General features: G+C 33.5%; 1 pseudogene; it reads left to right on the top strand.

Annotated features, from left to right (window-relative positions):
- Positions 1–577: 577 nt before the first annotated feature.
- On the top strand, positions 578–1,255 carry LOC119505874 (annotated as a pseudogene).
- The last annotated feature ends 10,988 nt before the right edge of the window (positions 1,256–12,243 follow it).

Here is a 12,243-nt window from a genome sequence, read left to right as displayed (position 1 = left end):
TGGTTGTCACTGATGAATGTACAGTCAGCCTTGAAGAATAGAACCAAAACAACAGTAGCCTGTTTCTCTCAAACTGAAGCTCCACATGCTTCATTAACAAGCAATTTGGCTAGACACCATGCATTAAGATACTTTTAGAGCTTTAGGGTACTGTGATTGCATGTCCTTTTGTCTTGTCTAAACTACAAAAGTGCCTTTACAGATTGTGCTTTAGATACTTTGTAACACTTCCCACAAAACCTATAGCAGTAGTATGTACTCTCTAATCATTTGGCATGTATGAATGAGTTGATAAGGTTTATTTGTTTGTAACTATTGCTCTCAATAAGCAACTCTATTCTTAAATAAAGTCAGCAATCCCACATGATTTGGAGGCACTTGACAAGATGTGTGGCATGGAGGGTTTTAAATCAAATACTGCACCATCTCAAAGAGTGAAAATGATTTCTGGGAGCTATGATATAAAAAATTGGCATAGAGTGGGGTTTGGAGACTTACTGTTGGCCCTAGGTATTCCTGATCTGGTGTGAGAAAGGCGGCATGGCTCGGGCCTGCCCGCGAAGCAGTGTATTCAATAATGATAGAGGACGAACTGGCACTATTTGATAAAAGCATAAATGAATTTTGGAATAATTCAAAGGTACTGTCAGTGATACCTCCTGTCAGATGGTGGGGCTAAGAGAGACCTACAAGGACTCCATTAAAGCATTTCAGAAAAGCTGTCTGTGAAGTTAAAGGAAGAAGACTGAATGGTTGAGATGTTGCTGGAATATCAAAATCAGATCTGCTGGCAGAATAAGTTCATTCAGGAAAAAAATGGTAACTTGTTAAAGTTGATTGCTGAAGTAAAATGCAAAAAGCAAGAAATGGAAGTACTGACTGCAAATATCCAGGATCTTAAGGAAGAATATGCAAAGAAGGAAACTATTTCCACTGCTAACAAAGCTAATGAAGAGAGAGGCTGAGAAGGCTGCAGAAATATGCCGACTTATATAAAGACTGACTTGGACTAGAAATTCGAAAAATTTATGGTGATCAATTACAGTTTATATTCACTAATATTGACCCTAAGCATCCTGTGAACCCATATATGTTTTCCTTGCACCTGAATGAAGCAAGGGACTATGAAGTGTCAGATAGTTCTCCATATCTTGAACACCTAGCAGAATTTCAAGAGAATGTAAGGGAGACCAATAATTTTTCAGTTTTTCTTGCCAACGTTCAGAAAACTTTTACTTCTATGGTTTGTAATTAATGTATCAATAGTATATAAAAACTGTTTCTTTTTCTTTCCTATTATCTTTTTTAAAAAGAACCCCCATTATCCACTGCTTGCCTGTAATACCTGTGTATTTTTGTGACATTTCTATGTGGTGTATTTCTTTATTTTTATTAGAATCTTAGCAAAGAAAATTTATAAAGTAATGTGTGTTCTTTTTTAAATGAAAGATAATTAGTATGTGGCATGCCTTTTTTTCTTTCTTTCTTTTTAAATGACAGGCATGGGTAATTTATGGGTAGCACTGGGAATGGGAATTTGTACAACATGCTCTATCTTAGTGGTCTCGAAGCTTTTGAAGGTTATGGATTAGTAATATTAAAAAATTAAAAGGATGGACCCAACCTAGGATTGGCAATTTTAAAAATGTAATTGGCAAAATAAAACTAATGCGTACTATCTTTCTAATGTCGTAAAAGAAAGAATATTTTTCTCTTATGTCAAAAGGTATCTACTGTTAGAATAAAGGACATTCCTTCATATTAGAAGTTGGCAGTACTCTACCAAAATGTCCAGGAAAGGATATATTTTTGAAAATCCAAACGCAGAAAAAAATTTTAACACAATGTTGTTGGGATGTGTTCACATACCCTGCAGTCATCCGCAATGTGAGGTCAATTGTTCATAGTGCCATTGTGTGGTTGTGCATTCATCACAGGGATCGATTTTTGAGCATTTTCCTTGCTTCAGAAAAAAATGGAAATGGAGGTGAGAGAAGAGCACCTGGGACGTTCCATCCCCTCATCCCACCCTGGCTTTCATTTGTTTTTTGTCCCCATTTTTCTGCGCGCCTGTGTGTGCCCTGGAAGGGGGGAGTGTGAGCCAGGAGTTTTTTGGTCGCACGGGCGCACCATGTGGGTTACATGGCTATGCAGTTGTCTTCAGGAGTCGGGGCTGCTGGATTGCTGTTAGGCGATTTTGGGTGTTTTATTCTGGCTATTCCAATACACTAAGGACCAGAAGGGGGTGTCTGTGTGGCGTGTGGGAGCGCCCTCTGGAGTAGCCTCTCAGCCGAGAGCTCCATTTGGGATCTCTCAGCCACTGAAGCTTTGTTTTGTTTCATTTTGCTTCCCCCTTTTGGTCGGGAGGGTTCCCTTGGTCTGAGATGCCGGTTCAGGCTCATCCCTGGGAGTCATGTTCCATGTTGCCAGGGAAATCTGCATCCGAGGGGTTGTGTCCCACGCGCGGGGTGGAGGGCTACAAATACATTTTTATTCTCTGCCCAGATTACTTTGGGATGTGGGCATACCCCTTTTTATAGCATTTATCCCACTGTATTGTATTTGTTTATTTGTCTGTCTCCCTTACATGAAGAAAGACCAAGGAAAAGGAATCATTTTCTTTAGGATCAAATATTTAGATGACAGATCTACAGTGTCCCAAACTTTACATATGATAACTTCTATTCTCCCTTCAAAATCCAGTTTAAAGACTACCTTTGATAAGTAACTAGTGGTGATGTGAGAGGCTGGACTGTTCTGCCCCCAAAGAAAACAAATATGAAGCTGAACAAATTATTAAAGCAACAATTTCAGGGCAAACAAGAACTTGAGAAGTGTTTACTCATGAAACTGCTACTGTATTGAATGAGAACCATGAATTCATAGCCAACAAGAACATGAAAAGATGCCCAACATTGGTCCCTAGGGAAATACAAACTAAAACCAAAGTGAGGTACCAGTGAACATCCACTAGAACTACTAAAATTAAAAAGATTAATAATATTAAGTGTTGATGGCAACATGCAGCAATTAGAATTCTGTTGGGAATGCAAAATGGCACAGCCACTTTGGGAAATAATTTTTTAGATTTCTTAAAATGTTAAATAAGCATGTAGAAACTCTGCTCCCAGGAATCTACCCGAGACAAATGAAGGCATGTCCACAAAAGATTTGTATGTGAATGTTCATAACAGCATTGCTTATTTTAGTCCTCCCTTCAAAAATAGAAACAACTCAAATGTCCATCAGCTGAATATGAAAGATAGTACATCCACACAATAGAATACTTCTCAATAATAAAAAGGAATGTCTGATACATTCAACAATATGGATGAAACTTAAAAACATCATGCTAAGTGAAAGAAAACATATGCAAAACCCAGGATTCCACTTGCATGAAATTTTACAGAAGACAAAAATATATTTCAGAATGTAGATCACTGGTTACATGAGTTAAGGAATGGGGACAAAGAATTGACTGTAAATTGGTTTGAGGAAACTTGGCAGTGCTGGGAGTGTTTTAAAGATTGTGGTGGTCACTGCAAGACTATACATTTACAAACTACACTTAAAATGGGTAAATTTTATTATTTATAAATTACACCTCTATAAAATTTTTTTTTAAAATGGAAAAAATCCAATTCAATCAACTTTGATCACTACCTTAAACTATTTTACATTGTATTGTTACTTTCTATTTTTCTCTTTTCCACTAGACTGAATTCTTTGATGGGAGGGGCTAGTTTATTTTTTGAATCTTTATCACTTAGCTCATTATCTGGCACCATAGTGCCACACTTAAATATTCAGAGAATGACAAACTGGCTGAATAAATGCATAAATGAGTAAGTGAATAAATGGGTTGATCTATATGATCTATGAAATTGCTTCTTCCCTCTGAGATGCTAGGATTCTAATCTTTAGATGCTGCGGCTATTCATTAACTACTGCTCAATAAAAAATTATCTTAGGGAAAAATGGGAATGAAGTTAAATTCTAAAGCATTTTCCTTATAGAATAAAATTTAATCATTAACCTCAATACAATCTGTGCTGGTTTGTGTATATTATGCCCCCCAGAAAAAGCCATATCCTTTAAAGCAATCTTGTAGGGACAGATTGATTAATCTTTTCGATTAGGATGTGACCTCTTGATTGAATGTTTTCACAGAGATTTGACCCCGCCCATTCAAGGTAGGGTCTTGATTAGTTTACCGGAGTCCTTTAAAAAAGGGAGCTCACACAGAGAGCAGAGGGATGAAAATGCCCCAGGATACACTTAGCCGTGACACACAGAGCCAGACACCTGCTGAGGCTTTGAGATGCTAGCCTGGAGTTTGCTCTGGAGAAGCTAAGAGAGGACAAGATGCCCCAAGAGCAGCTGAGAGAGACTTTTGAAGAGATGCTTAGAGATGCTTGGAGATGCAGACAGAAGGATGTTTGGAGATGCTTAGCTAAGAGATGCTAGCCCTGAGTTTGCTCTGGAGAAGCTAAGAGAGATAAGCCCAGAAACATTTTGGAGAACACTATTTTGGAATGCAATCTGGGAGTAAAGGAAGAGCAGATGCCAGTCACGTGCCTTCCCAGCTGACAGAGGTGTTCCGGATGCCATCAGCTGTTCTTCATTGGAGGTATCCTCTTGTTGATGCCTTAATTTTGGCACTTTTATGGCCATAGGACTGTGAATTTGTAACCAAATGAACCCCTTTTATAAAAAAATTAAAAATCGGGATAGATTTCTCTAAATGATAATGAAATGTCCATCACTAGACAGTACAAATCCTGATTCAGCAAATTCAGGAATCCATACCAGCAGTAATTGATAATGGTTATAAATTAATCAGAACTTGTAAGTGAGCCCAGTCTGATTGCTTTGTGAAGAATGTGTTAGCTCTTTGAGAAGATTCAGTATGTTGCTTCTCCAAGGTTGGCAGACTTTATAGAAGGCTTTTCTCTGAAGCCTGAGCAAACCTGTCTCGTCACCTACTGTTCGTAAGTCTCTGAAATAAATATACCTATAAACAACCACTCTATAACCCTATATTTTGCCTTTACATCTTACTCCAAAGTATTCAACTGAGACATTGCATTTGATTATGCTTCCGTGAGAAGTATAACCTCCTGCCTCAAATAATATTAAGATATTCACCACCTACATTTATAATTCCATTCTCAAACTCTTGTTCTCCAAAGGAAGTTACTTTCTAAACCACACAAACACACACACACACAGAATTTCACTAACCTGGAAATTGCTATTGGTTGGTACTTTCTACAGGAATTTTCATTTAAAATGAGATAATAAATTTGATTAGAGTTTTGAAGGGAGAGACTTTTTGAAAAAAAACATTAAGGAAAGTCTCTTACTTATTGTAGACCTATATCTTCCTCTCTCTTTCCCAACATACAACAAACTTTTTCTTACTATTTTTAAAAATAAGGCAATAAATAATAATAATGAATATAAATAAATCATAAGCCTTACTCTTTTATTTTTTAAGAACATTTGTGCTTTCATATATATTTCATGTATATAATTTAATAAAGTAGAGGAGCTGAGCACAGTGAAGATTTTAACAAGATGTGGAATTTTGGTCATGTCACAAAACACTCTGAGTCTCACTAATATTTTTTAAAGGGTAAAATTAAGCAACCTCAAATGTCCTTCAAGTCTTCTGATCTCCTTGGGTCAAGTGGGATTTCTTTTTTAATGGGACCAGGATGGTGAAACACCACTAACCTTTAGTAATTTAGATACTGCTTTTGGCTGCTTTGTCATGTCCGAATGTTTATGAATTTCCACTTGATTTGAACAGATATGACTGAAAAAAAAAACAAAAACCTAAAAAGTATGCAATTTTTTTCCTGTAAACTGCAACACTTTTTGTGATGAAGTAGCTTATCTACATAGTCAAAAGTATTATTTTCTTCCTCACAAATGTATTGGTTTAGAGCCAATTTTCTTTTTTAGATTTTAGTTCTTTTCTTCTTATTTTAAATGTTTAAATAGGATGTGTTGCTTTCAAGAGACCAGTCATGTATTTATGGAGAATTATATTATGCAAGATTTCTCTGGAAATAGTTTTTATAATTTTATTGAAATCACTCAACAGTCATGCACATGCACACATACACAATGTGAGCTGGGACTCGGGGCTGAGTTTTCAGTGTTTTTGTATGCTGTTCAATAGACCTATGATCTGGAAGTTACCCAAACCCAATTAAGGGATAAAAAATTCTACTTTCTAAATAGTACTAGAGGAAAGCTCTTTAATTTAATATAGAATGGAACAGGACATACAGAGATAATTTGGACATTTCATAGTAAATTCCAATAAAATAAAATATTAAAACATGCTTAGCTCTTAACATAAGGTTTTTAATTTATGGAAGGAATTATGGAATAGCATTTGCTGCATTTGACATTCTCACTCCAGGTTTCAACAAAGCCATTCTAAGAATGGCACTTAAGTTTTGTTTTGTTTTTTAAATTAATCTTTGAAAAGAAAAACCTTAAGAAGTAGAAACTCAAGCAAATTATATCTGTGAAAATTTAAGAATGTACTCATAAATTTACACATTGTTCACTATTTATTGAGTGTCTACTATGTGCCAGGCACTGGGCAAGGTATGGAAATATAGCAGCCAACTAAATAAATGTATGAAATCACTATTCTCATGAAATTTACATTTAAGTGAGAGATATTTAAATATATATTTAAAATGAATATATGTAAATACACACACCCACACACATATATGTATATATGTGTGTATGTATGCATGTATTATAAACAATTCCAAAGGGGTTACATTTATATAAAAATGAAATAAATAACTATAGCAAAGATGATAGTACTACAGAGTACTATTTTACATTGAGCACAAAGGGTATCATACGAATAAATACATATTTATATATGAGTGCATATATAGCATATATTTATATTCAGATAGAGCAGAGACTGTCTCATGAGCTGTAGGATTTTTAGCAACAGCCCTGTTCTCTACCTACTAGATGCTAGTGGTACTCCCAAACCCCCTAGTTGTGACAACTGAAAATGTCTTCAGACATTGCCAAGAGTCTGGACAAAATCCTTCCATTTTGAGAACCACCAAAATAGAGTAAATGTATATATTAAATTTGCCAAACAATTATTTAGTTTATTAAATTGCTCCTGTACTGTGCTATGCCTTACAGGAAACTGAGAAATTAAATAGGGTCTTTTATGTAATATAATATACTAAATTGCCTTTATTCCCCCTCTTTTTTTTACTTCCCTCTTCCTCTATGCTTCTCTCTTCACAATTCTCATTTTCATATGTCCACATCTCTAAATTTTTATCTTTATGCCTGTAAGTATTGTATATGTCTATATATATATAAATGAAAATGATGAAGCAGCTTTATATTAGAACTGCAAATACTGTGGTTGTAGAAATAATTAAACAGGTCCATTTATTTAGTTAATGAAATTAAATATCAAACTGGGAATATTGTTAATTAGATTGGTCACCACAACTTAAACACCAGTGACTGGAACTGTTCTCCCGGTATAAGTAACTATAAAATAAATGAGCACAAACTATATCAGGTGACTATTTTCAGGCAGTGGAAAACAGGAAGCTGAGAACTGAGGCATAATCTGTATGACAGTTCTAAATTTTTACCTAGAGGTACTTTACAAAGTGGAGTGCAGAGATACTGAGCCTAAGTAGAGCAGGTAGACCCATTGAGATGAGGAGGCAAATTAAGTTTGCTTCTGAAGCAGCTGGAATTTGCACAGAGAAGGGATCTAGAAATTAGAGGTGCTGTTTCTACCCGTTCTTGGCTAAGGCCAAGTTTTGAATGTTGGCAATGTGCAAATGGAGACTGGGAGATGAAGAAATCAGAGGTTGTATGAGGCTGGAAGAAACTGAATATCTTGATGACACAGCATAGAGATCTTTCCAAAGCAACTCAGATATTTTGTTGAAAACATGGAAAGACCACATCTTAATAGTAAGACCCTTGTACTAAAAGGTACAGTCTAAGACCCAGGACTAAGGGAAAAATGTATACCAGATCTAACAAAGAATAAACCAAGCCTGAACAAAACTCCTTACATTTTAAAGGAAGATAGAATAATCAAAGCATTTAATCCAGATTTCTGCACATGCAGTAAAAGATTAGTAGACACAGGAAAAGTTGGAAATTGGAACTATAACAAGAAATAAAGTAGCCAATTGAAACTCAAAACAAGACCCCAACATAACCCAGGTAATGTGTTTGAAGAGTTAAAAGAAAAGATTAACATAGCGAGTGACCAGGTGAATAAACTCAGCAGATACATAGGAAAAAAGGGTGAATTCTAGAACTGAAAAATACGTCTTAAATGAAAAATTCACTGTAAAAACTTACTAGCAAATTAAGTCTTTCACAAAAAATGTTTCAGTGAACTTGAAGATGGATTAATAAATAACAGAGTGAAAAAAGATAGAAAAAATAAACTGAGGCTTAAAGGCCAATATACAATATTAAGGGTGGTAACATATATAGTTGGTATATACTCTGGATAAAATGTAAGTCCCAGAGAAAAACAAACAATGGTGCGGAAAAAAAAAAAAAGAAAATCAAAGAAATAATGGCTGAAAATACCCGAACTTACAGATCCAAGGAGCTGAGCAAACTCAGCACCATATTAATAAAAAAACAAATACACTTAGGTAGAACATCATCAAGGTGATGAAAATCAAAATAAAGATGTCTTAAATAAGCTAAAAGAAAAGTACACACTACATACAAGAGAACAACAACAACATGAATGACAACTGACTTCTCACCAAAAGTAATGGAAGCCATTAAACAATGTTATGGTTTCTCTGAATTGCTTTTTAGAAAAACAAAAAGCTATCAAATAAATAAACCATCTACCCAGAATTAGGTGAATTAGATATGAAACAAGAATATTCTTCAAAATGAGGGTTATTTTCAGACAAACAAAGTCTGAGGGAATCTGTCATAGCAAATTTGGAATTATAAGAAATGATATAGGAAGTTCAGCAGGCTGAACAGACTAAAATTAGGATCAACATGAAGCAATGAAGAGCACTGGAAGTAGTAAATATTTACATAAATATAAAAGACTAAATTCTGCCTTTCCTTAATTTGTTTAAAAGACAACTTAATGCTTAAGGAAAAAAAGTAACATTGTGTTGTGTTGTTTATAATGTATATGGAAATAAAATATACGACAACAATAACACAAAGTATAAGAGGATAAATGGATGATTTTTCTAAGTAGTTGGGTTCTAGGTAAACTTGATAGGTTGTGTTACATTAAAGATTCATGTCATAATCCCTTACAGTTATCATTACAAAATGAAAAAGAAGTATAACTACAAAACAAAAAAATGAATAAAACATTAACTTTATCACTTCCCCTCTGAAAAGAAAGCCAGGAAGTGAAGAAGAGAAAACCAAAAACAGTTGGGAGGGGAAAAACACAGATAAAAAAATTGGTAGATCAAAACCGAATCATTTCCTTAATTACATTAAATGTAAATGGTTGGTTAAATATGCCAATGAAAAGATAGAAATTGTTGGACTAAATAAGAAAGCAAGAACTAAATGTTCTATTTTACAAGAAATATACTTTAAATATAAAGACCAGCTTGAAATTAATTAATTAATTAATTAAAAATAAACAAGATATGAACATGCAAGCAGTAAGTAGAACAAACCTCTTGTGGCTACATTCCTGTTAACAACATAGACATGAAGAAACAAAGCATTACTAGAGATAACAAACAAATTCATTTCTTCTGAAAGATACGATAATCCTAAATTTGTTTATCCCTAACAACAAAGCTTCAAAGTAAGGAAACATAAATTGAAGGTTCTAAAGAATAACTAAATAAGTCTATAATCATAGAGACTTTTACATCCCTCCCTTAATAATTGATAGAACTTTTAAAAATAAAATATCAAGAATATAGAAAACTTGAACAATAATATCACCAACCTACTAATGTTTATGAAACCTTCCACCCCCAAAGCAGAATATACTTCTTTTAAGTAAAACATAATTATTAATATAGAACATAATGGTAGGTGATTAAAAAGTTGTAATAAATTGTGAATGCTTAATATCTTACTGAATACATTTTATAAGTTACATTTCAAATGAATAAAAATAGTATATCTATAAATTTATCAAATATTTGGCCATAATACATATATCTGAAAAAGACATATCCAGAATGTACAAAAAATTCAAACCAACTATAAAATATCAAATAACCCAATAAAAAATGTAAACATTGTTTTCATCACCAATTCAAAATTTACTTCTTCTCCCTTCCATTCTTTCAGGATTCTGCTCTCCACCAGGTGAGACTGCAGTTATTATATTACCCTATCTGTGCCAAGGCAATAGTGTCTAATAGTGCTGCCATCATTTTGGCTCATGCATTTGCACTGTTTGTGTTAGCAACTTAATGCAGAATGTATCTTAAAAAAGAGAAAAAGGAATAACTCAAACACTAAAGACTTTAAGCAACACAGAACAAAATTTTTAGAAGTTAGATAAATAAGAACAACAAATATTGAAATTTAAAAATAAAAGCCTAATAATAATTCTGACAAGGAAGGAAAAAAATGTGCTAAAAATATAGCAGATGGGCTGATTAACGTACTTCTTCCTAGTGTACTCTTTTGTACTAAAGAGGTAAAGATTCACAGGCAACAGTGATTTCACTAATGGAAAAGAAAAAATTAATGAACCAAAATGTTGAACTCAAGTTGTTAGAAAAAGAGTAAGCATATTCCAAAGGAAAAAAAAGACACAAGGAATGAAAAAAATGAAGCAGGAAGATTAGTAGGAGGGAAATTGGTGAAATAAATATATATAAACCAAAAAAATAAATATAGAGAATGATAGGTAAATAACGGATAAAGAGATAGATACAAATATATACACTTGGAGGTCTATATAGAGAAAACAATAGCTAATATAAGTTTAAAAATCAATTTAATAGGAAAGAAAATGTAATATTTTATAATATGGTGATTAAAATTAGATAACTGCATAATTTGCAAAATTATATGCTAATTCATTTAAAAACATCAATGAAACAATTTTATAAAAATAACTGCACTCTAATACTGACACAGAAATAGAAATAAATTGGAAAAGCATATCTGTAACTATTTTCTTAATGGATTAACTTGTGAAGTTGAACAATAGGTAATTTCAATGCTTAAAAATTATCCCAGCCTATGGTAAATGAAGGAAAACTAACTTCAAGTCATTTCACTGAGCAAATAGCTGTCTTGAGCATATAAAATGTCCATAGTGGCAAACATATGTATTTATTTATGTCTTTCTCTTTTACATCATAGCATATGGGGAAATAATAATTAAATGACAAAAAATGGATCACAAAATATATCATAAGAATGATTTACCATGAGTCAGGAAGATGTACTCTAGATTTTTATGGAAGGCTTGATATTTGGAAATAGAGATAAAATGCATAACGGGTAAGATTAATATATCATATTATTATCTCAGAAGACTCAATAAGGAAAATTGATATTAAATTCAATAATCCTCATTTTCTATCATGGAAAGTATTTCAATTCCACTGCCAGCATTTTATTTAATCTTAAACCTAGGGTAAAGGCTGGATGTCCAGGCAGCTGTGAACTGGTTGCATAAATATAAAAGGAGAAGAGGAAATTTACTTTTCACTTAAATATATTTCTGTTGCTTGGAAAATCATCTTTTAAACAAAATTCATATCATGTTAGTCAAAGAAGACTTTATTGTTTCCTACCAAAGAAATATGATGTGGTACAAGACTCTACTGTACACAGCCAAGTAATACACAATCACTGTCTTTTTGTTTTAATGTTTAGAATACTTTCCTACTATAAGAATAAAAGAAAACATAACCTGTCTTTAATTGTTGACCTCTGGTATTTGTTTGAAGTGACTTTACCTAAGTAAAATGGCAAAGGAAAAGGCAAGACTAGTCTTGTATGTCTGTAACCCCAAATTTTCAGTTCTGCTTGTGAAGTAAATAACACTGGAAATTCCATAGAAAGAGCAACTTAGCCTGTCCATGAGAAGGTATAGAATATCTTTTTCATGGAAGAACAGAACTTAATAAATTAAAGAGGCTGAAATGGGATTTGTCACACTAAAAGAATCTTGTCATGGAGTTTTGTGCATCCTTTAATATTTTGAAGCAGACAGGT

The sequence above is a fragment of the Choloepus didactylus genome, chromosome 11, assembly GCF_015220235.1.
Source record: "Choloepus didactylus isolate mChoDid1 chromosome 11, mChoDid1.pri, whole genome shotgun sequence".
NCBI classification, from domain to species: Eukaryota; Metazoa; Chordata; class Mammalia; order Pilosa; family Megalonychidae; genus Choloepus; species Choloepus didactylus.
The sequence above is the reverse complement of the archived record's forward strand: the minus strand, read 5'-3'. Positions and strand labels throughout refer to the sequence as shown.